Source organism: Saccostrea echinata, unplaced genomic scaffold (genome assembly GCF_033153115.1).
Source record: "Saccostrea echinata isolate AGI-Se365-2 ecotype Australia unplaced genomic scaffold, CSIRO_AGI_Sech_v1 ptg000028l, whole genome shotgun sequence".
Lineage (NCBI taxonomy): Eukaryota > Metazoa > Mollusca > Bivalvia > Ostreida > Ostreidae > Saccostrea > Saccostrea echinata.
The window spans coordinates 3,238,587-3,260,703 of NW_026889777.1; the positions used below are offsets into that span (position 1 = coordinate 3,238,587).

The 22,117-nt window shown below is 32.0% G+C and overlaps 1 pseudogene; it reads left to right on the forward strand.

Moving 5' to 3' along the window:
• The first annotated feature begins 2,760 nt into the window (after window positions 1-2,760).
• On the forward strand, window positions 2,761-20,498 carry LOC133193908 (protein white-like; annotated as a pseudogene).
• Window positions 20,499-22,117: the final 1,619 nt, after the last annotated feature.

Genomic DNA, 22,117 nt, shown 5'->3' on the forward strand with positions numbered 1-22,117 from the left:
CAGGGGCTATGAATCTCATAATTTTGTAACAGGCGTCCTTACTCATCAATACCATACACCAAGTAAATCTGTAAAATACCCAGGGACAGAGAAGTTATTTTAAAAAAAGAATATGCATTTTCAATATCTGATATATAGAGCCCTGTCCTAATACTAGAACCCCTGGCCTTGTAGGGGCTTTTAAATTCAAATATTTGGAAGAGGCACCCTTGCTCATCATAACTATGCGCTTACTTTGTTTGCATAAGACGCAGGAACAGAGAAGGAGATCAAATCAAACAAATTGTCATTTCAGTAAGATATTCAGAGGGACGTACTGTACTGGATTTCTTTCTTAAGTGAAAAAGCTAATACCATGCTAGAAAAAAGAGTATTCCATACTATTTTTTACCGCCCTCAAACAAAGCCTAATAATTAATTAATTGATCATGAAATGAAATTATTTTGCCATCCTTACTCACATAAACAATGTGAATAATTATCGAGGGATTTATTTATGAATCAGTTTTAATTTATAGACAAGTAATTTAAAAAGTACATTTATTTGAAAAATAAACATTTGAAAATATCGGGAATTCTTATGTCTTATTTGTTTTGTTTGTTGTACTTTGTGTTTACCTAACCGATTAATAAAAAGCAATACAATTGTATAAAATGGTGTCAACACCTGACGTTTCAATCGCCTTTGGGCATGATTAGCAGAAAGTCAATGCATGTTATTTGGGTATCAGTGTTACACATCACTGAACATGCTGATCAATAATGTCACTAATTTCAATCTATGTACTGCAAAATATCTTTGTTTCAATAAATATGTATAAATTTATTTCGGGATTAATTAATTTTGAACATAATCTGAGAGTCCCTTTTGCGTAATTTACAGATGTACACTCGAATGCTTGTATAATAAAACACTTAAAACTAAGTGTTATTGTTTTCTGTTACATAGAGAATCTAACGATAATTAATTTGTCAAGTTATTGAAAATAACCATGACTGAAAAATAATATTCGACAAAACTTAACAAAGAATTTTTCAAAAGCTCCAATACTTAAGAAAAATGCGTTCAGTGTATGGGAATCGGTCTTGCTCTATAATCATAAGATACATGTATATTTAGAGCTAATTCTGGTAGAAAATAAACAATTCAAGGTTAATTTTCTCTTTAAAAAAATAAATAAATATGGGTTTCAAGATCAATCACAGAAAAAAAAAGGATTTATTTTGGTGAAAATTTAAAATAACACACAATTGTGTTTAAATACTCATGTTATTTAAAGGTGTGAACGTCTTCTTCGTTCAATTATTATTTTTTGTTTCTATACGCGTACTGTGATTTTCTTAACAGTTCAGAAATGACTGTCGCGTAAGAATTGTAAATATTTGTTGATACTACTCAGAAAGAAATGCATCATCAATTTCAACTGCCTTTTATAGTTACATTGTTTATTGGTAATCTCATTTTTGAGTAAGCTCCGCCCATTAAATTAATTAACCCTGCCCACTGGGACTGCTTTCTGGGACCGCTGTGGGACTGCTCTGGGATTGCTTTAGCAGTCTCAGAAAGCAGTCCCCGGGACTGATCTGGGACTGCTCTGGGACTGCTTTTTGTCAGGTTGGGTCTGGTTGGTACTGTAATGAAAATGATTTGACATTTGTAAACAGGTGTAGCATGATATTGAAATTGCAAAATAGGACGACATTGTGACAAAAGTACAGATACAGTAACACTATATAAGTATCACCTCCCCGCTAGATACGTGTGCTTGTCGCAAAGCCACTGGGGTGGACTATTCGTAATGAGAGCCGCCTTAAGATCTGCAGACCTTTATTTCTCGTTGAGTCGAACAGTATCAAGGACAGCGTCCCGATTCAACCTCCCCGAATGTTAACAAAATTTTGTATTTATAGACATGATTGGTAATTGACAAATTTGAGTAACATATGACATTAGTTATAAGTGCAAAAGTGTTACTAGATTTTGTGACTTTGTAGCCCTATAGCGTACATGTAAGTACACTTTCATAAGTTATAAACATAAGATCTTAATATTCATGTGTTAGAAGGCAAACCTTTATTGTCAAATATTTCAGTAATTTAAAGCATTATCTACGCATGGTTAGCATGACCTGGTTTTTTTTTTGTGTGTGTGTAAGGCTAAGCACGTGGTTTGTGTTGAAATCATTTTCTGAGATTTACACAATCTAGTCACTATGTTATACTTGTATATGTGAATTTGTAAGGATAATTTGTTGATTTCTTGCTGAGTTATTATTACATGCCGGTTTAATTGCTTATAAGTTGATTGCTGTTACATTGTAAAAGAAAAAAGTATGGAAACCCGGTTTGGTCATAAATGTAGCATAACAGAGTCAATGTTTTAAGTCAGTCATTTTGTATGTAATTTCTTATAACCTTTTTTGTAATTTACAGTCTTTTACTACGTCGATGCTGAATAAAAACAATGAGTCAGTACAGGAACTGTGTCTAAATTGTTATTTTGTAGTAAGTATTTTGAGTAAATGATCTTACATTTACTTATATATTTTATTTCACCTGTCAATTAAGGTTAATTTCAATCTTTGATTTTTCCCAATTTGACACAAATGTCGATGATTTTCCCAATTGTAAAGGCCCAGGCCCTGTTTGAAAAATGTAGAAAAATCACTGTCATATGTAAAATTAATGCAATATCCCACAACATAAAAATTAACTTATTAATCTTTTGCATATTTTTGGTCACAAGGGTTGGGTTGGGGGATGGAGGTGGGTGGGCTGGGACCCCCTCTAAATCCGCCAATGTTTTTAATGTATTTTGCATTATCTGCTTTGTAACAATGATCTTGTGAATATCTTCATTACCAGCTTTTTAACAACGACCTCTTTCCTATCTATTAGCAGTATGAATTAAAAAAAAAGTATCTGTATTATCAGAAATAATGTTAAGATTCCTGAATTATCGGTTTTCTATTATAAATATGCATTATTTGAATCTTTTTTATTTTAAAACTCTAAAAATATAATATGCACATATTTAGAAAACATATTTTTTGACAAGTATGGTGCGTCCTTTATCCAGCAGTTAAGATCAGTGTTCTGGAGAAGCTCGATAACAAGTATACGAGATCCACTCATAGTCCGAATCAAATTCATCCAAACCATTGTAAGACTCATTCCTGATCCAGATCATAGCTAAACTATTGTAAGATCTACTCATAGTCCGGATCAAATTCATCCAGACTATTGTACGACTCATATCCATAATCCACATCATGTTCATCTTAATAATTGTAAAATCATCTCGGACATGTAGTCCGCTTCAAATTCATCAGAACCACTGTAAGACTCATTCACAGCCTGGGTAAGAATTATACAAACATTTGTAAGACCCACTCATAACCCTTATCAAATCCGTCCAACCATTGTAAGACCCATTCTTTGTGTATATCAAATTCATCTATACACTGTAAAATCCAGTCAGAGTCCTGGTAAAAATCATGCAAATTATTATAAGATCCACTCATACAGTAGTACAGAAAAGAATTCTTCATAAACATTGAAAGACTAATTCATATAATTATGTAGTTCAAACCAAATTCAAGATCCACTAATGATCAAGGTCAGATTCATCTGAAAAACGTAAACATATGATCCAGACCAAGTTCATCAAAACCATTATATGATCCACTCTAAATATGGGTCAAGTATTTATCCGAACAGTTGTAAGAGACAGATAAGTCTGGATCAAATTCAAACATTTCATATTGTAAAATTCCTCTATGTCCTATGACCCTTATGCTCAGAGCATAATTCATCCAAACTGCTGAGAGTTCTGAATTATTTTTGCTTTCCTGTAGAGGGTCCTTCTATAGTCCGTTTCAGATTTGTCAAACCCATGGTGGAACCCACTCAGCGTTTGAATCAAGATCATCCAAAGTGTTATAGGATCAAATTGTAGTTTACGACAAATTCATATTAGTCCCGGTTACTCCTAATGGTACAGTCCCTGAAACGTTCTACTTTCCCACTTGAACGGTGAGCGAACGGCGAACGAACGCTGAACGAACGCAGAGCGAACGGTGAGTGAACGATGTGTGAACGCTGAACGCAACTTGGTGAACGAAGTGTGAACGGTGAACGGTGAGCGAACGCAGAACGCGAACGGAGCGCGAACGCGAGCGCAAAGTGAACGGTGAACGAACGGTGAACGCAAGATGAACGATTTATTCGGAATGCCTCTGATCTTTTCCTTGCATTGAAACTGTTCTATTGTATTCTAATGCCTGGTGCTAAAAAATAAATAAATAATAAACAAATTAACAAATCAATGAAAATTGTACTAAGAAAGACGATACATACACATTAAGCAAAATTATTATTCTAGCTAAGTTTCTTACAATACTTTCTGCACATATGTACGATGTTTAAATTCAACTTTTAATAACACGATTTTTATCGCTGTAAAACATTGTAATTGTTACCGAACGCTGTAGTATAAAGATAAAATTAATCTAGTTGTAAAATAAATATGTTTATTCTTATTTGATAAATAAAACCATTACAAATAATGTGGATTTTAGAAGAGAAAACTACAGACTTATAAAATGAAATGCAACGGTTGTAACAACCATACATATATTTCCGTGCCAAGGCGATTCAGTGTAAAATAATGAGAAAAAAAAATTAAATATTTTACAAAGGTATGTGGACGTTTATTGCATAAATAAACGAGTATTTTCAAATTTTAATTCAATAATATATTTCGCGGCTAGGATAAGGCTGTCCGAAGAATGTCACAGTGTACAAGCAGTAGTAACTTCTCTGAACTACCTAGATATGACGTCATAATGGCATATGATGTCAAGTCACTGCAGACATGACGGGGAAAGTGCCATAACTTTTACATTCCTTTCACATGACATGTAGAATTATTTTTACGTTGATGTTTAATTCATGTGCCTGGATTGTTGTTTTAAGCTGCAGTATGTTGTTATAATGGTGAATATTTGCAATATAATATCGTTATTCCTTTATATTGTCTGACATGTACGTATTCAAACAATTACAGAAAATGAATGTGGAATGCTCCCCTTTATACGTCCGTAGACAGAGTCAGAATTTATAAATCGTGCATAAATTAGACTGGCACAAGTGAATAATAAGTATAGATTAAAGATGTTCTCTGTGAATCTACTAGAGAAATATATCCTCTAACTGAATATTGCTGGGGGATTGTATGTAAATCATCCCATGTTGTATAAATTGCAACGAAGACTGAAAAATACCCCCTTGTATGTGGGTAAGTTTAATTTCTTGTGAAACTTAAGAAATAAAATTCAGACTTGCCCCAGCACTTTATATATACCCAAGGATATGTTGACTTGATTTATGTAACAAGCCGTTCACAATAATTTTGTTTTTCACTTGTGCCGATGCGATTTTTGTGCAACATTTAAGAAAATTTGTAAGTGTCCGTGATCAACACAGTCATGTGACATCACAAAAATGCTTTTTTATAATACCTTATTCAACTCTCTTAACAACTTAACTGTGCATGTATACATAGATTACAAATTGAAATCAAACATAGCTCAAAATTAGATAGTATATATCTTATGCATATTAAGCGTTCGGACAGCCTTAACATAGCTGCGTTATGTGTCAGTTTTATTTTTTATGATGATTTATTGAGTAGACTTTTACATGTATCTGTAGACATTTCCCGGCAGTGATTATACTCGGACAAGATGATACAAAGAGGCATTCATATTATTTGTTATAGATTAAATTTTCACAACTTGATATTTTAGTAATATGCTGTCATAGTTTTTATTAAACAGACAAATGAGAGAAAGAGAGATAGAGAGAGAGAGATTCGGTTTTAGCCACCCCCTTTCCTCAAATGTATGTACCAATATCAAACAAAAATTCTTAATTTATTTCTAAATATATCAGGCAGTGAAAGTAACCATTTTTATCAACAGTTTTACAGTCATAATCGTTTTTTATTTTCCTGCTTCAAGTTCACTTGAAGTCCACGTGCTTGACCTGTCAATCAAAATCATTCGACACTGTGCAGGTGTGAAAATCTCGTCACACTGAAGGCAAAGTGTTAATATTTCCAAGAAGTTTTAACATTTTTTTCTTATCATTTCTTATCTTTTCTAGATCTGATTCCAACATTTCTTAAAAAAAAAAAAAAGTAATAAATGAATAAAATACTTTGGGAATAAACACTTGGAATGATTAAGCCGCTTGAATTTGAAACATGCTCCTTGCTAATTTAAAATATCAGCGCCGGCACATGTATATTTTGAACTACTATTGTTTAATGACTTTGTTTAGATGCATGTTTGTTTTGAGACTGAAATTTTTGTGATATAAAGCACATTAACTTCTTTTTTAAATGTTAATTAAGATATACTGGAAATACTAACTAAGTAACCGATTTAGGGGAAAGGGGGGAGGGGCTCTTAATCATGTCGAATGCCAAACATCTACAGTCCCTGAAACGTTCTACTTTCCCATTTTTCCGTTCGCTCACCGTTCGTTCACCGTTCGTTCAGCGTGCGTTCACCGTTCGTTCAGCGTGCGTTCACCGTTCACTCTCCGTTCACAGTTTTGCGTTCACCGTTCACCGTGCGCTCGCGTTCACCGTTCACAAAGCGTTCAGCGTTCGCTCTTCGTTCCGTTCACTTTGCGTTCACCTTGCGTTCAGCGTTCACCTATCGTTCAGTTGTCATTGCCATTCGGAACTCCCAAGTGGGACTTATCTTTTTGTAGGTAAGGAGTTACAGATTTTTTTAATTTAATACTAACATATCGTGTTCGAAGAATCATTATTTCATGGGGGAAAAATCTAAGATATATATTTTCTAACTTAGCTATTAGGTTATTTATTAAATTACTCTGGAAAAAAAAATGTTGTTATAAGCACATCCTGTACCTATTTAGAACGATGCTGAAATATTAAATTTAACTAAGGCCAATGTGCAAATACTTCAAGCACTGCAACATTTTGATGTTTTGTTAAAGACGACAAATCGTTAATGGAGATATAATTATCCAAGTCAAATAATTACGCAGCAAAATTACGAAAATATTTATTTCTAACGCGTTTTTTAATTCAATTACTACAGAAAATATGATAGAACTAGTTCTGAGAGTTATACATAGTACTGCGGATATCCTGTTAATTTATTATCTTTGGAGCGAATTAAATTGATAGTGTGTTTAAAGGAAATATTTATTTAAAATGTAATGCACTACAGAATATTCGCTACTATAATACATGTATGTAAAGTCTATAGTTATAGAGAAAAAATCTTTCTTCACCGTAACGTTATATGTTTGCTATTCGATATAATTAATACCCCCCTCCTTTTCCCCTAAATCGGTTACTTAGTCAGTACTGTATTTCCAGAAAATTTTAATTAACCTGTTAAAAAAAAGTTAAGGTCTTTTTTAGAACAAAAATTTCAGTCTCAAAACAAACTTGCATCTAAAAAAGTCACAAAACAATAGTAGTTCAAAATGTACACGTGTCGGCGGTGGTATTTGAAATTGGCAGAGAGTATGTTTCAAATTCAAGTGTTAATGCCCAATATATTTTATTCACTAATTATTCAAATGTTGGTATCAAATCTACAAATGATAAAAATAAATGTTTTAACTTGTTGGAAATACTCGCACTTCGTCTTCGATGTGACGAAACTTTCACACCTGCACAGTGTCGAATGATTTTGATTGACAGGACAAGCACGTGGACTTCGTGTGAACTTGAAGCAGGAAAATAAAAACGAGTAATACTGTCAAACAGATGGATATGATTTGTTGATAAAAAAAAGTTACTTTCACTGTCTAATATATTTAGAAAAAAATATAAGAGTTATTGTTTGATATAGGTGCAAACATTTAGTGAAGCCTGAAAGGAAGGGGGGGGGGGCTGAAACGGAATGTATCTCTCTCTCTCTCTCTCTCTCTCTCTCTCTCTCTCTCTCTCATTTGTCTGTTTGATAAAAATTATAACAGCATATTACTTAAATATCAAGTTCTGAAAATTGAATTTATAACAAATAATATGAATATGTATCTTTGTATTATCTTGTCTGAGTATAATCACGGCCATCTACAGATACATGTAGAAGTCTGCTCAATAAATCATCATGAAAAATAGAAATGACACATAATATATTATTGTATTAAACATTTTAAAATACGAGCGTATAAATGCAAAACGTCCACTGACCTTTGTAATTAATTTTTTTTATTACTTTACACGGATATACATATATGAATGGATGTTACAATCGCTTTAATTCATTCCAAAAGTCAGAAGTTTTCTCTGATTTGTTATCAAATAAGAATAAACATTTTTATTTTCCAACTAAAAAAATATCTTTTATACTTCAGCGTTCGGCAACAATTGCAATGTTTTAATGCGTTAAAAATCGTGTGATTAAAAACTTAATGTGCATGAATCGTCTTTCTTAGGACAATTTTGGAGAATTTATTTTATTTATTTATTCATTCATTTATTGATTTACTTATTTATTTATTTATTTATTTATTTTTTGGCACCTGACATTATAATACAATAAAATAGTTTCAATGCAAGGAAAAGATCAGAGGCATTCCGAATATATCGTTCATCTTGCGTTCACCGTTCGTTCACCGTTCACTTTGCGTTCGCGTTTGCGCTCCGTTCGCGTTCTGCGTTCGCTCACCGTTCACCGTTCACACATCGTTCACCAAGTTGCGTTCAGCGTTCACACATCGTTCACTCACCGTTCGCTCTGCGTTCGTTCAGCGTTCGTTCACCGTTCGTTCAGCGTTCGCTCACCGTTCAAGTGGGAAAGTAGAACGTTTCAGGGACTGTAATGTTACGGTGAAAAATATCATTACTGGAGAATTGGTTATATTAATGATAATCATGTTATAAAGGCATTTCTCTCTCTCTCTAATTAAAGACTTTATATATGTAAAGTAGAAAAAAAAAATCTATAATGTATTACATTTTTAACAGATATTTTTTTTTTTACCTTACTATCAATTTAATTCGCTCTAAAGATATTTAATTAACTGGATATCCGCAGTACTGTTTATAATTCTCAAAACTAGTTCTAACATGTATTTCTGTATTATTTTTAAAAAATGTGTTAGAAATAAATATTGTCGTATTTTTGCTACAGTTGGTAAATTAATTGACTCGATTATTGTCTATCCAATAACGATTTGTCGTCTTCAACATAACAACAAAATGTTGCAGTGTTAGTATCTGTATATTGCCCGTATTTAAATTTAATTTTTCAGCATCGTTCTACATAAGTACATACACTGTACATGTACTAATAACAACATTTATTTTCCAGATAAATATAATAAATAACCTTAGAGCTAAGTTAGGATAATAAAAATAAACATTGTAGATAATTTTTTTTCCCATGAAATAATGATTCTTTAAACAAGATATGTTAATTATTAAATTCAAAACCTGTGAATCCTTACTTTAAAAAGATAAGTCCTTTCATTTTGGAGTTCCGAATGACAATAAAGACTGAACGATAAGTGAACGCTGAACGCAAGGTGAACGCAAAGTGAACGAACGAAGAGCGAACGCTGAACGCTTTGTGAACGGTGAACGCGAGTGCACGGTGAACGCTGAACACAAAACTGTGAACGGAGAGCGAACGGTGAACGCACGCTGAACGAACGGTGAGCAAACGCAAAAATGGGAAAGTAGAACGTTTCAGGGACTGTAGGACCCCTTAAGGTCTGGATCAAATTAATCTTAACTGCATGTATATTACATGTCATAGATCATTTCAAAATCTGAATTAAACTCATACAAACTATAGGAAGCCTAAATCATAGTCAAGATCACATTCATTAAAACAATATTAATAATTCAAGGACCGAATTCAATCCAAATCAATTTTTCCCCATATTAGTAATCCATGATCCTGTTTCGAATTTTTAAACAGCTAGGATTGGTAATGTATTTTTGGGAAGTACTATTGTTAGTGAAGCATGTAAAGAAAAAATTTAGATATAATTATCTGCACGATTTGATCATAAGCTCATTAGAATCAATTTTTGATGTTACTGTTACAATAAAACAAGAGAATATTATTGATCTGTTCTAAGCTCATATGTCCAATTTTTCTATGTTATTCTAAGGGAATCCAGGAGAACTCCCTCTTGTAGGAGATTTCTGATCAAATTTTTGTGTATATCAGAACATTTTATTTTTTTTATCATTTATAAGGGGGGGGGGGGTATACAAATCAATGTATGATATTGTGCTTAGACACTGTTAAGCCAATCTGTTATTGAGGAGTATGTCTTTTAATTTTTACTCTCTTGCGGTTTTCAGTTTTTTGCTTTGATTCAGGGAATCATTTATCTGAAAACAGACGATGATTATGCACAAGACGACATCATGAACATTAACGGAGTCATCTTTGTTATCATCACCAACCTGAGCTTTAACAACATCTTCTCTGTTCTGAATGTAAGATATTGATTTGTGCATAAAACTAATTATAGTATATTATTTGTATAGTTTTTAATTTGCTAGTTATTTGTGAATTTGTGCTACAATTTCTCATAAATCTTTCAATATAGGGAAAGTGATTTTGGGGCACAAATGTTCAGATAATTTTAAAATTTTTGACTAGAAAAAATTATTAAAAAAAAAAAGAAAAGAAAAAAAAGAAAAAGAAAAAGAAACAAGCCACCTCCCTATACATTTTATACAATTTTTTATTGATCATTTCAATGTAACTTACTGTGTGAAATACTTTTATGATTAGGTTTTTCCAATAGAGGTACCCATATTTTTAAGGGAGTATGGCACAGGGCTGTATGGCGTAGGAGTCTATTATATGAGCAAAACACTAGTAGAGGTAAAAAAAAACAACTTCAGAATTCCTTCATTTTATTTTTTGAGTACGATTCAAATGAAATATGTGCTTAAAAAAATTAACATGTTATTCCTTCCAACTAAGCCTCATTCTAATAAACATATTTTCATACAATAAATATGGAATCCAAATAGGCTCCTATCACATCATCACACTATCGAGTTTTGGGTCCAGTGGTTCGATAAAGTGATGGTACGATGACGATGGTGCGATGATGACGTGATTGTGCGATAACGTGATGACAATGATGCGATGGTGCGAAACTGCGATGACGATGATGCGATGGCACGATGACGATGAAGGATGCGAACTTTAGCGTCATGGCATCATCGGACTGTGGCACTATTGCGTCATTGTTATTGCACTGTCGCGTCATTGTCGTCGCACCATGGCGTCATCACACCATCGACTATACGAAAGTGGATGACTTGATGGTGCAAAAATAACTATGTAGCCCTATTCAGATTCATTTCAAAAAACTTTGAGTGCGTCCTCCGAAGCATGCTTTTACATTAAGATAGCAAATTTACACTCTATCAGAAGAAAATATATGCTTTAAATAGTTGCTTGCTTATAATTTACTTTTTTGCACATTCAAAAGTAGTTACCATTATACAAAATTTTAAGGTCAACTGTTTCACTCAGGTTCATTTTCAGCTTCCTCTCTGAAATGACTTAACCAATTTCAGTATATCGCATTGATGACTAAAGGAGAACAAAAATTGTTAACATCTTAATCTCTGCCTCTTTGGAGCATAAGGGATGTGACCAAAACAGCCACAATTCATGCAATATTCAAAAATCTTCCTTATTCCTGCACGTCTAGCAGGCAAACTTTCACCAAAATTGAGAAATTCATTTCCCTTGGGTTGGGGTTCAGACTCTAGGGTTGGGCTTAATTTGTCATATATTGAAAGTGCATTTATATATTAGTAAAAGATCTTTTTTACGCTTGAACATCTAGCACACAAACTGTTTGTATTATAAAAATGAATACTTGGCCTTTTGCATCAATAGTGAAGTGCATTTCCCTGGGTCCGCGACTCAGGCCCTAGGAAGAGGCTTTGTTGGTAATAAATTGAGAATATATTTTTTTAAAAACTAAATTTCTTCACCTCTTCAGGGCATTTAGCAGACAAACTTTTTCATAATTATAGGTAACAGTTAATTTTCTACCACATTTGTGATCTTCCATAGGGCAATGTTTAGTGCTTCCAGAAGTGGTTAAGTTGGTCATATATTTTATGTTTCACACTAGCTTGGTCCAGTGTTCAGGCCTCTTGATAGGATTAATTAAGTTGGTAATATATATAAAATATTACAGTTTTGAACATATTCTTGTTTACTCATGGAAATGAAGCAGACATACATTTGCATTATAATTATAATAAACACTTTAGCTCTTCATCAAAATTAAAAAAAAAATCATGGAATTTTTTATTACTAAATTTATATGTTTCTTTGTGTTAGTAAGAAATAGGCCTGTTAATTATATTAAATCAGTATATATATATATATATATATATAGGAACGGCAATAAATCAGTATATATATATATATATATATATATATATATATATAGGAACGGCAATGGGTACAAAGATGGCCCCTACTTATGCCACCCTTACACTAGGATATCTAGAGGAGAGGATGTATGAAAAAACTACTCAGTACTTTGACCAACAGACTTCAGAAAATATAAAGAACAATTGGAAAAGATACCTTGACGATTGTTTTATCATTTGGAATGACAGCGATGCGAATCTAGCAGTTTACCTAAATATTATAAACGATCTAGATCCTGACATCAACTTCACAATGGACGAAAGTTTACAAAGCATTCCGTTTTTGGACGTCCTTATAGCAAAGCATGGAGAATGTATTTCGACAGACATATACTACAAACCGACAGACACACATCAATATCTCCATTTCAGTTCCTGTCATCCAAGTCATACGAAACGTTCAATCCCTTACAATTTAGCAAGAAGAATCTGCACTATTGTTAGCGACAAGAAAAAAAGAGATGAACGTCTGAATGAATTAAAAAAATATCTGCTTGAACAATGCTATCCTCTTGGAATCATTGAGGACGGAATCAGAAAGGCTATAGAAATCGACAGAGATAAACTTGTTAATTCTTCAAAAAGTGACACATCAGATTCTGCAATATTACCGCTTGTAACTACATACAATACAAAGAACAGGAATATAACCTCTACAGTGCGTCACCTCAACAACATTCTACAGACGGATGAGAAAATGTCCAAAGTACTGGAAAAATATAAATTCATCAACAGTAAAAGACAACCTAAAAACCTCCGAAGAATATTGTGTAAATCTACATTTCACCAACGGAATTTGTATGTGGTCAATAAATGCTCTGATTCACGTTGTGGAACCTGCCAGTATATTAAAGAGGGAAGTACTTTTACACTCGGAAATAAAGAATTTACTATCAATGCAGATATGACCTGTGCATCTAAAAACGTTATTTATTGTATAACATGCACTGGATGCGGACAATTATACATAGGAGAAACGGGGACCACACTACGCACTCGTATACGCATACATAGACAACATATCAACCAACCCGAGTACAGAAAAATAAAACTCAGTGAACATCTTGCTGTTTGTGGACAGGGACAATTCTCAATTTATCCCTTTTATAAACTCAAAACAGAAAATCTTTTAGAAAGACGGGAAAAAGAAAAACATTTCATCAAGATTTTTAAACCGTCCTTAAATAGTTTAATATAGACTGTTTCATGACTTTATTATTTATTACGCTATTAATGAACAAAGTAATTTTACTTAGACTCTATAATTGTTTCCTCTATAAGCATTGTGACGTCATTGCATTGTTGTTGACGTTATCATCAGGTAGCGTTATAACGTCACATGTTTGAATTGTTTTGAATTGTAAAACGTCTGAAGAAGTATAATGAAAGCGCTTACGTTTTATTAACATTGTTGCCTTGTTATTTTTAATTTTCATATATATATATATATATATATATATATATATATATATATATATATATATATATATATATATATATATATATATATATATATATATATATATATATATAAAGCACTAAAAATGACCAACGTTACGAACAATAGAATTTGTCAATTTTTCGGGACGACGTGTCCCTTCCTCAGGACAAAGAAAAAAGTTAAGAAGTCATACAAAACAAAGGAAACAGAGAAACAAAAACAACTAGCACTACTACTTTACTACCAAACACTAAATATTTACAGTGTTACATTTTTAATTTGAAGTTTATATAAAGTTGTGAAGAAAAAACTCCGGATAGCTATGAATTGCGTCCGGTCTATCGGGTGTACTCTGGTGAGGCACTTCACCAGAGTACACCCGATAGACCTCTTTTGTCTCTCTGTGTCCTTTGTTTTTATGACTTCTTAACTTATTTCTTTGTCCTGAGGAAGGGACAGGTCGTCCTAAAAATTTGTTACTGTGCCTATATATATATATACGTATGTATATCTTTTTCACGAAAAGTGGTAAAACAGTGAAGCCACAGTGTTTAAAGATTTTGATTGGCAATTTTCTGAGTCTGACGTCAGTGTTTAAAGGTGCTTCCGAAGAAACCTCTGTAACGAATTTTTAAAAATTTCCTGTCACAGTATTTTTGAAAATTTATTTGCAGCGTAGCTGAGTGTGTGTTTATTTGTGTTTGTGTACATTCTTATTGAGATGTGCAAGAATTGCAGTAAAATCGCAGAAAAAAATATCCACCTGAAGAAACGATAATACGTCAATAATTCATAAAATGTATTGTTTATTTATTGAAAATTTCCTTGCCAATTTAAATAAGGTAATCTCGGCTCTTCTTCAGCAAAAATCCTTGCACTCAGTAGTAGTAGTTGTGAATTTCAACAATATGCAAGTTACTGTCAATCACAGAGTGTGTTTAATAAATCAGAGGTGCAAAAACTTACACGAATTGAAGGCGTCAACGGACATGTAAGTGAGATCTTTGCTATAGCAAATCCCAAACTCGATCAAGGTATATTGGTAATAAACAAATTTTTGACATGCAATATCATTATTTATTTTCCTATTTAGTATTACTATTACTATTTAGGGTTTGTTTAACATCCATTGGTTGTCATGAGACTATTATTTTTATGACCTTCTTTAGTACACGAATTTTGTTTTGAACTGCTGATACTCACCCAGTGAAGATAAACACCAGGAAACAACAAATCCATGTATATTCAATTTTTCAAATCGGGGTGATTTTTGTTTTAAGTCTTACATGTATATCGATACAATAAATGTTTGTTTACTCATTATGAGTTCAACATGGTTAAAATAAGGATCCTCAACCCCGCCCACTCCCTTTCTTGACCTGACATCGGATCCGCCCCCCTCAACCGGTATCGGACGTTACACTTGTTCAAGGATACTCTAAATATTGCTTTAAAAATTCTTATGAAAATTATGATTTGATTGAGGCTCCTTTTTTGGATATTAAAAATGTTTAGTACTTTTTTTTGCTTCTACTTTGAACAATTTCTCATTAAATTGTTCTAATTTACATGTAGGTGTTTTTGCCTGTGTATGAGAATTCTGCATCAATAAAATCTTTTTATGAAGTACCTTGAAATTCTGTGTAATTTACAATTACAAAAACCAAACTGCACAGACAATTGATAAATATTTTCTCAATTTAGATTAAAATGGAAAATAATCCATGGAATTAACACAAGAAAATTATATTTGACTTGAATACCCTATAATAGAAGCACTGTATGTTTAAAAATATGCATTATTTATTTGGAACATTTTAGTGGAGTTGGAATTTCTCTAGAAAAAAAATTCCAGAATGCATGATGGAAAAAAAAAATTAAGATGCAAAAACAAAGTTTAATATCATTGGTTTTATACCCTGGCGCCAAACATTTAGACGCCAAGTCTTTCAAGAAAGGCAGAAATGTCTGATAGGATGGTCACATATTAAGTACATGTATCTGTAGTCTAACAACTATTATATAGAAAAGGAAAAAAGCACAATAAGTCACCTAGACGAGAAAAAATTACTGCTAAGTACACTTATTTGCAGGTCAGCCCTAGACTACTTCGCTGTAACTTTGAGACTCAAGGTAAGTAGTCGTTGGTGACAAGTAGACGTAATAAATATATGGCAATTACATGCATTGGAAAATGGAAATCCAAAAATAATTTCATAATTTTAAGAAACCTTCCATTGTCAAAATTTCAATTACCAACGGAGATTTTTCCATTATGCATTTTCCTGGGTCTGCGACTCAGGCCTAAGGAAGGGGTTTTGTTGGAAATAAATTGAAAATACATTTTTGAGAAACTAAATTTCTTCACTTCCTTAGACATTTAGCAGACAAATTGTTTTCAAAATTATAGGTAACACTTAAGGATAAATAACACAAACGTTTTTTTTTTCAGAAATTAGCAATATTTCCCATAGATTAATATTCAAAAAGATAACCTGAATGATGTTTTCTAGGTAAAGTGGAAAAAGTCTGTAAGATTTTGTCACAATGTCAAAAATATGTGCAAAATTATGTATAGAATGAAATAGAAAACAATACGCATATCTAAGTACCAAAGAAAACCTACGATTTCATTATATTTTAGGGATTAATTATTTATGCCATTTCCATTCAAAATCAGTCAAAAAATGTATATCAATCCATATATATTTAAAATAGTACAATTTTGAACATATTCTTGTTTTCTCATGGACATGAAGCAGACAAAAAAATTGCACGATAAACAGCTCTTTATCAAAAGTGAAAAATTCATGACTCCTGGCTCATTACCCCAGGCCCTAGAGTGAAACTTAATTGATTATTTTGAAAGTACACTATTTCTTTGAACAACAGTTTAATTATTCAATGACACTTGGCAGAAAGTTGGCAAGATTACAATGAGTACTTACCGGTAACTTAAATGACATGCACATTAAACTTTGAAATATCTTTTTTGAAAGACATATAGTGGGCAAACTGATGAAATAAAATTACAATTAATTCTTAATACGTTACCAGAATAATAACATTCATGGTTACTGGGTCTAGAGTCCATGCAGGCCCCAGTATTGGAATAATTGGTTATACATATGTGTTTAAAATACATTAAATCTTTGGAAATCCTCTTTACACATGGTCATCTAGCAGAAATTGTTTGCATGATTAACACTTCATAAACAGATAATACATAATTACGTTAACGAGTGAATTATTATTTACTATGGTACGTGTGTAATATTGCATGATTATGAAGCCAGATAAATATACTAGTAAATACATAGAGGATATTCAATGTTTTGTAGTTGGATATGAAATTCATTTCACGTGTTAGACAGGATTTTTTGACATTTTTACGAGTGCAAAGCACGAGTGAAAATGTAAAAAAATCCTGTTTCAGAAGTAAAATTAATTCCATATCCAACTAAAACACATTGAATTTTCTGTTTATTCAATTTTTCTTTTATTTTCCCTTTGCCTCTGTCTTTTCTTAACACGATGTCATAGGCTGTGACGTCATAATTGAGACGTCATAGCCTAGCAGTTGTGAGATTGAATACGTTGTAAAATGGATTTTAGCAACATATTTGGAAAAAAATGGCAGTTTTAGTCTCTATCAAGATGGTTCAGTTACTATATCTTATTACAAGCCAGATATTTTTTTACTACTTTGCTATCCTTTCACACTGTGAGAGAATATTACTTTAATTCAATAAATAAAACACAACATTTCATTGTTGAAAATGTTATAAAATTTCATCATGTCTATCTTTACATCCAAATTTATACGAATGCAACAAAATTTACATTCATTTGTACTGTACAATTTTGTATTTTATGCATGTTAGTATCTATATTCCTATTAACGGTTTTATTATTTTATGTTTTAATAAAAGATGTAAACATTGTTTTTACAGATACCCTTTCTAATCGTCATCAAAGTTATATTTATGTCCATACTCTGTTGGATGAGTGGTAGGTAAACTGAGTGAATTAGAAATTAAACGAAAGTGAATGATAGTCTAATTTAAATAATAGCTTTATTTAACAAATGAATAATAGATCAGAAAATGCATAACTAAATAAATGATACATACACAGTATCTGGGACCGTTTTCACAAAATATCTTACGACTAAGACATTTTTTTTTCAATTCTTCAGTTTCTCAGCTATAGTAGACCTCAAAAAGTTGACATTTCTATTAAAATAGAACATATTGTGAATAATACTTTAGAAAAAAAATTAACAATTAAACAAGAAAATTACAGAGTAATTCTGATCTTTGTCATTCGATTTTTTGTGAATAGAACTCCTGTTCCATATAAATGATAGGAAATACACCCTTTTCCTGGAACTTCAATCTTTTAAGATGATATTTTAACTCTTTTATTTGACATTTTCAGGTTTAAATCATGACGGTTGCGCGTTTCTGGTGGCGACGGGAGTAGCGATCATGATATCAAACACTGCCGCTTCATTTGGTATGCGTTTTTGTTATTTTCAATTTCGGCTCTCTCTTAGAAAGTGTTCATTTACATGTCTTTAAATATTTTATAAGATGGTGTTTAATTCCATTAGGTTACGTGGTGTCTGCAGCAGCTCCAACAGTCACTGCAGCTCTAGCAATAGCCCCAGCTCTCATGATATTATTTGGAGGATTTTTCCTCACCAGTGGGTGAGCAATATATATATTAAGTACTCCTACATGTACATTTACATATACTTAGTGGTTACCAGTTAGTAAAAAAAATCCAAATATTTCATTAAGTAAATAAACTAAATCATTTAAACTAAATACTGAAAAATGTACACCTACTGTTTTGGTCTTCAAAAAGATTGTCATCTTCATGCACTAACCTCATGCTGTGCTTACTTTTCTTTATCATTAATTTTGCGATCGTAAGGTGTTCAGTTCGCTCTGTATAGCAGTAATATTAGACCACTTTAAGATGATTTCCTCTTGCATCTTATGTTAAATTGGAAATTTAATCATTCTTAACATCTTTCCTTGTAAGGTTCATCCCTGACTGGCTGATATGGTTTAAATATCTGTCCTGGTTTACATATTGAAACGAAATGTTGGTTGTAAATCAGTGGGAGGATGTGAACAACATAGGTGAGGAGTTCATTACTGACCACACAGAAATAGATCATATATATATATATATATATATATATATATATATATATATATATATATATATATATATATATATATATATATATATATATATATATATATATATATATATATACCAGTACTGTATCCTGGAACTGGACTAGTACTGTATACTGTAACTGTAAATAAGTACTGTATTCTAAAATATAGGTATATACTGTATTGAAAAGAAAAAAAATATAAGTAAATATCAGTTTTGAGCAACAACATCACAATATCTTCAAACGTAATAGTCTTTTTTTTTTTTTTTAAATAAATAATTTTCTTCTGTCCAGCTCTTAATGGTTCAGTAGTGAGAGAAGATTGTGAGAATGTTTGTTCTTCTCATAATTTAAAGAACTTAAATATTATTCTTTTTTTACTCTATTTAGCATTATATATGTAGTTAAGTATTTAATTGTACATCACTTTGTCTATTTTCTATAATATAGCAGTAAATCAAAATACAAAGAATTGTTATTCTAGCCTGTACGTCCAATTCGACATGCATTCCACGTAATGAAGTAGTCATTAAGAGCCTAAGTTTTGATAAGGTAAATTAATAATTATCACCTGTGGTTTTATTCATTTAAGAGATGAATTTAATTTTTGATAATTCATGAGGACATGAACTATGACTCTTCACGCCGGCATATTTCATGAAGCGCGTTCGCGCTTCATGATAAATATGAAGGCGTGAAGCGTTGTAATTCATGTACCTCATGAGTTCTCAAAAATTATATACATATCTTATATTAACATTATTTTTCTGATGACTTGACACATATTTTTGCATTCAAAGACCATTTTTGAAAAAAAAAAGTTTGCACTATTTTTGAACTCCAATTACGTCACAATAGAAATATTCTTACTCATCCCACGGTAGCATATGAAAACGCGAACTTTTTCTAATTTGCGAAGAATCTTAAGGAAAACTATTTGGAAATGTTAATATTTTCATATATATGAGATATCCAGTCAGTAAAAAACATACAGAATCTATTTCAGTGTTCACACACACACAAAAAAAATAATATTTACATTTTGTTTATTTTCATTTTTCATTGAATGACGTTAAATGAAATATGAATTACTTTAATGGAGTTATATTTACTAAATCGGATATTTTTTATTCTACAGTACAACTTCTATCTAGATCTGGGACTACTCTTTGCTCTATTTATAGGATTCAGACTGATTTCCTTTATTGTCCTGTTTATTAGGGCATAAAGATCATCATCATAAGACATCCATTGCCATACAGTATTTTATTAATTATTTTGTACTATTGCTTTCAATAACTTATTCATTTTATTCTTCTTGTATAATTAAACATGTGATATAGTCTTGTATCTTTACAGAAATCCGGTAGACACAAATGTACAATTATTTCTTGTTTGTTGTTTGTTTGTTCGCTGTTTAACGTCTCTCTTGAGAATTTTTCACTCATTTGGAGACGCCACCACTTGTTCATGGAGAGTTGCAAAGTTTGACCTGTACCCGGCACTCAGGGCCATTGAGCAGTGAGGGATCTTTTTCGTGCCAGCATCTACTGCGAAACAGGACCTCGGTTAATACGGTCTCATCCGAAGGACCGGTCTTTACGTCTTACATTGGGATTTGGACCCGCGACATAAGGATCAACTCCTTACTCCGCAACTCTAGAGCAAACGCTCTAACCACTGCGCCACGCGGGCGACGACATACAATTGTAAATGAAGTCTTGGGAAATTTAGATAGGGTTTTGCATGAGTTTATTGGGTTTTTTTTTTTTTCTCAGTACAGTTTCGTAAAAGTATTATACATTTCTATGACATTTATCCATTTATAGAAATTGTTATTTTCCGTACTGTAATATCTGACTTATAGAAAGATGGTACTTGTCTTATAAATGAACATGTATGTGTAACTGAACAATAACGAAAGTTTCCTTACGAAAAGGTTAAAATGCATATTCACATATGAGATAATGTGTCCATTGCTATTAATCACTTATTTTGTACCTTAGACTGGAACCTAAATAAACTCGTTAAAAACTGATTTAATTTGATTGTTTTAAAATTGCAGTGATGAAGTGTAGACAAAATCTGATTTTTATATTCAGTTTCACTGCAGAATAACACATGTACAGTTGCTTTTACAGATAAGTCGAGATTCACAATACGTAATCGTTAAGTCAGTCAGCAACTATGCAGCGCAAGGTACAATGATGGTATGTAAAAAAATGTCTATTTAAAAACTCGACATTTAGAAAATCAGTATTAAGCTATGCATTTTTTTCTCAGAATAGTTATTTTCTAAGTTAATTTATTTACAGTACATTAAAAGATATTTATCTTACTCAAATCATTGTTAGATTACTTGAAAGATTAAAGAGTCTTATTTTTTTAAATTCTTTTCAAAAATATATCTTTCTTCAAAATTTTGTCTTCTCAAGATTCTTTTTTTAAATATAAATGAATTACTTCAGGTTAATGTTGATTAGGCTGTTTGTATTTATTTCACTTCTGAACAATTTCCTCGCTATATGTCTTTGTTTGAATTTATACAAATATTCATCTTTGTTACACGTGTGTGGTTTTGTTTGACTTTATCCTCGATGTCTTATTTTAAGAAAGTACACATAATTTGTACTATTTTTTTTATTTATAATAATTTTTTTATTACATCTGTTAAATAATTTACTTATAAAAAATTAATTTCTAAATTTACGTTGTTTCTTTGTGTTTGAGACAAATACGTGTTAAATAATTTCCTATCAGTTTATTTTGCATCTCTTTATGCCAACAATTTTTAAATTTATTTTCTTTACTTTCGGAAGAAATTTAACATATACAGTACTAACCAGACCCAACCTGACACCTAAGCAGTCCCAGAAAGCAGTCCCCAGGACTGCTTTGGGACCGCTGTGGGACTGCTCTGGGACCGCTGTGGGACTGCTCTGGGACTGTTGTGGGACTGCTCTAGAAAGCAGACCCAGCAGTCCAAGCA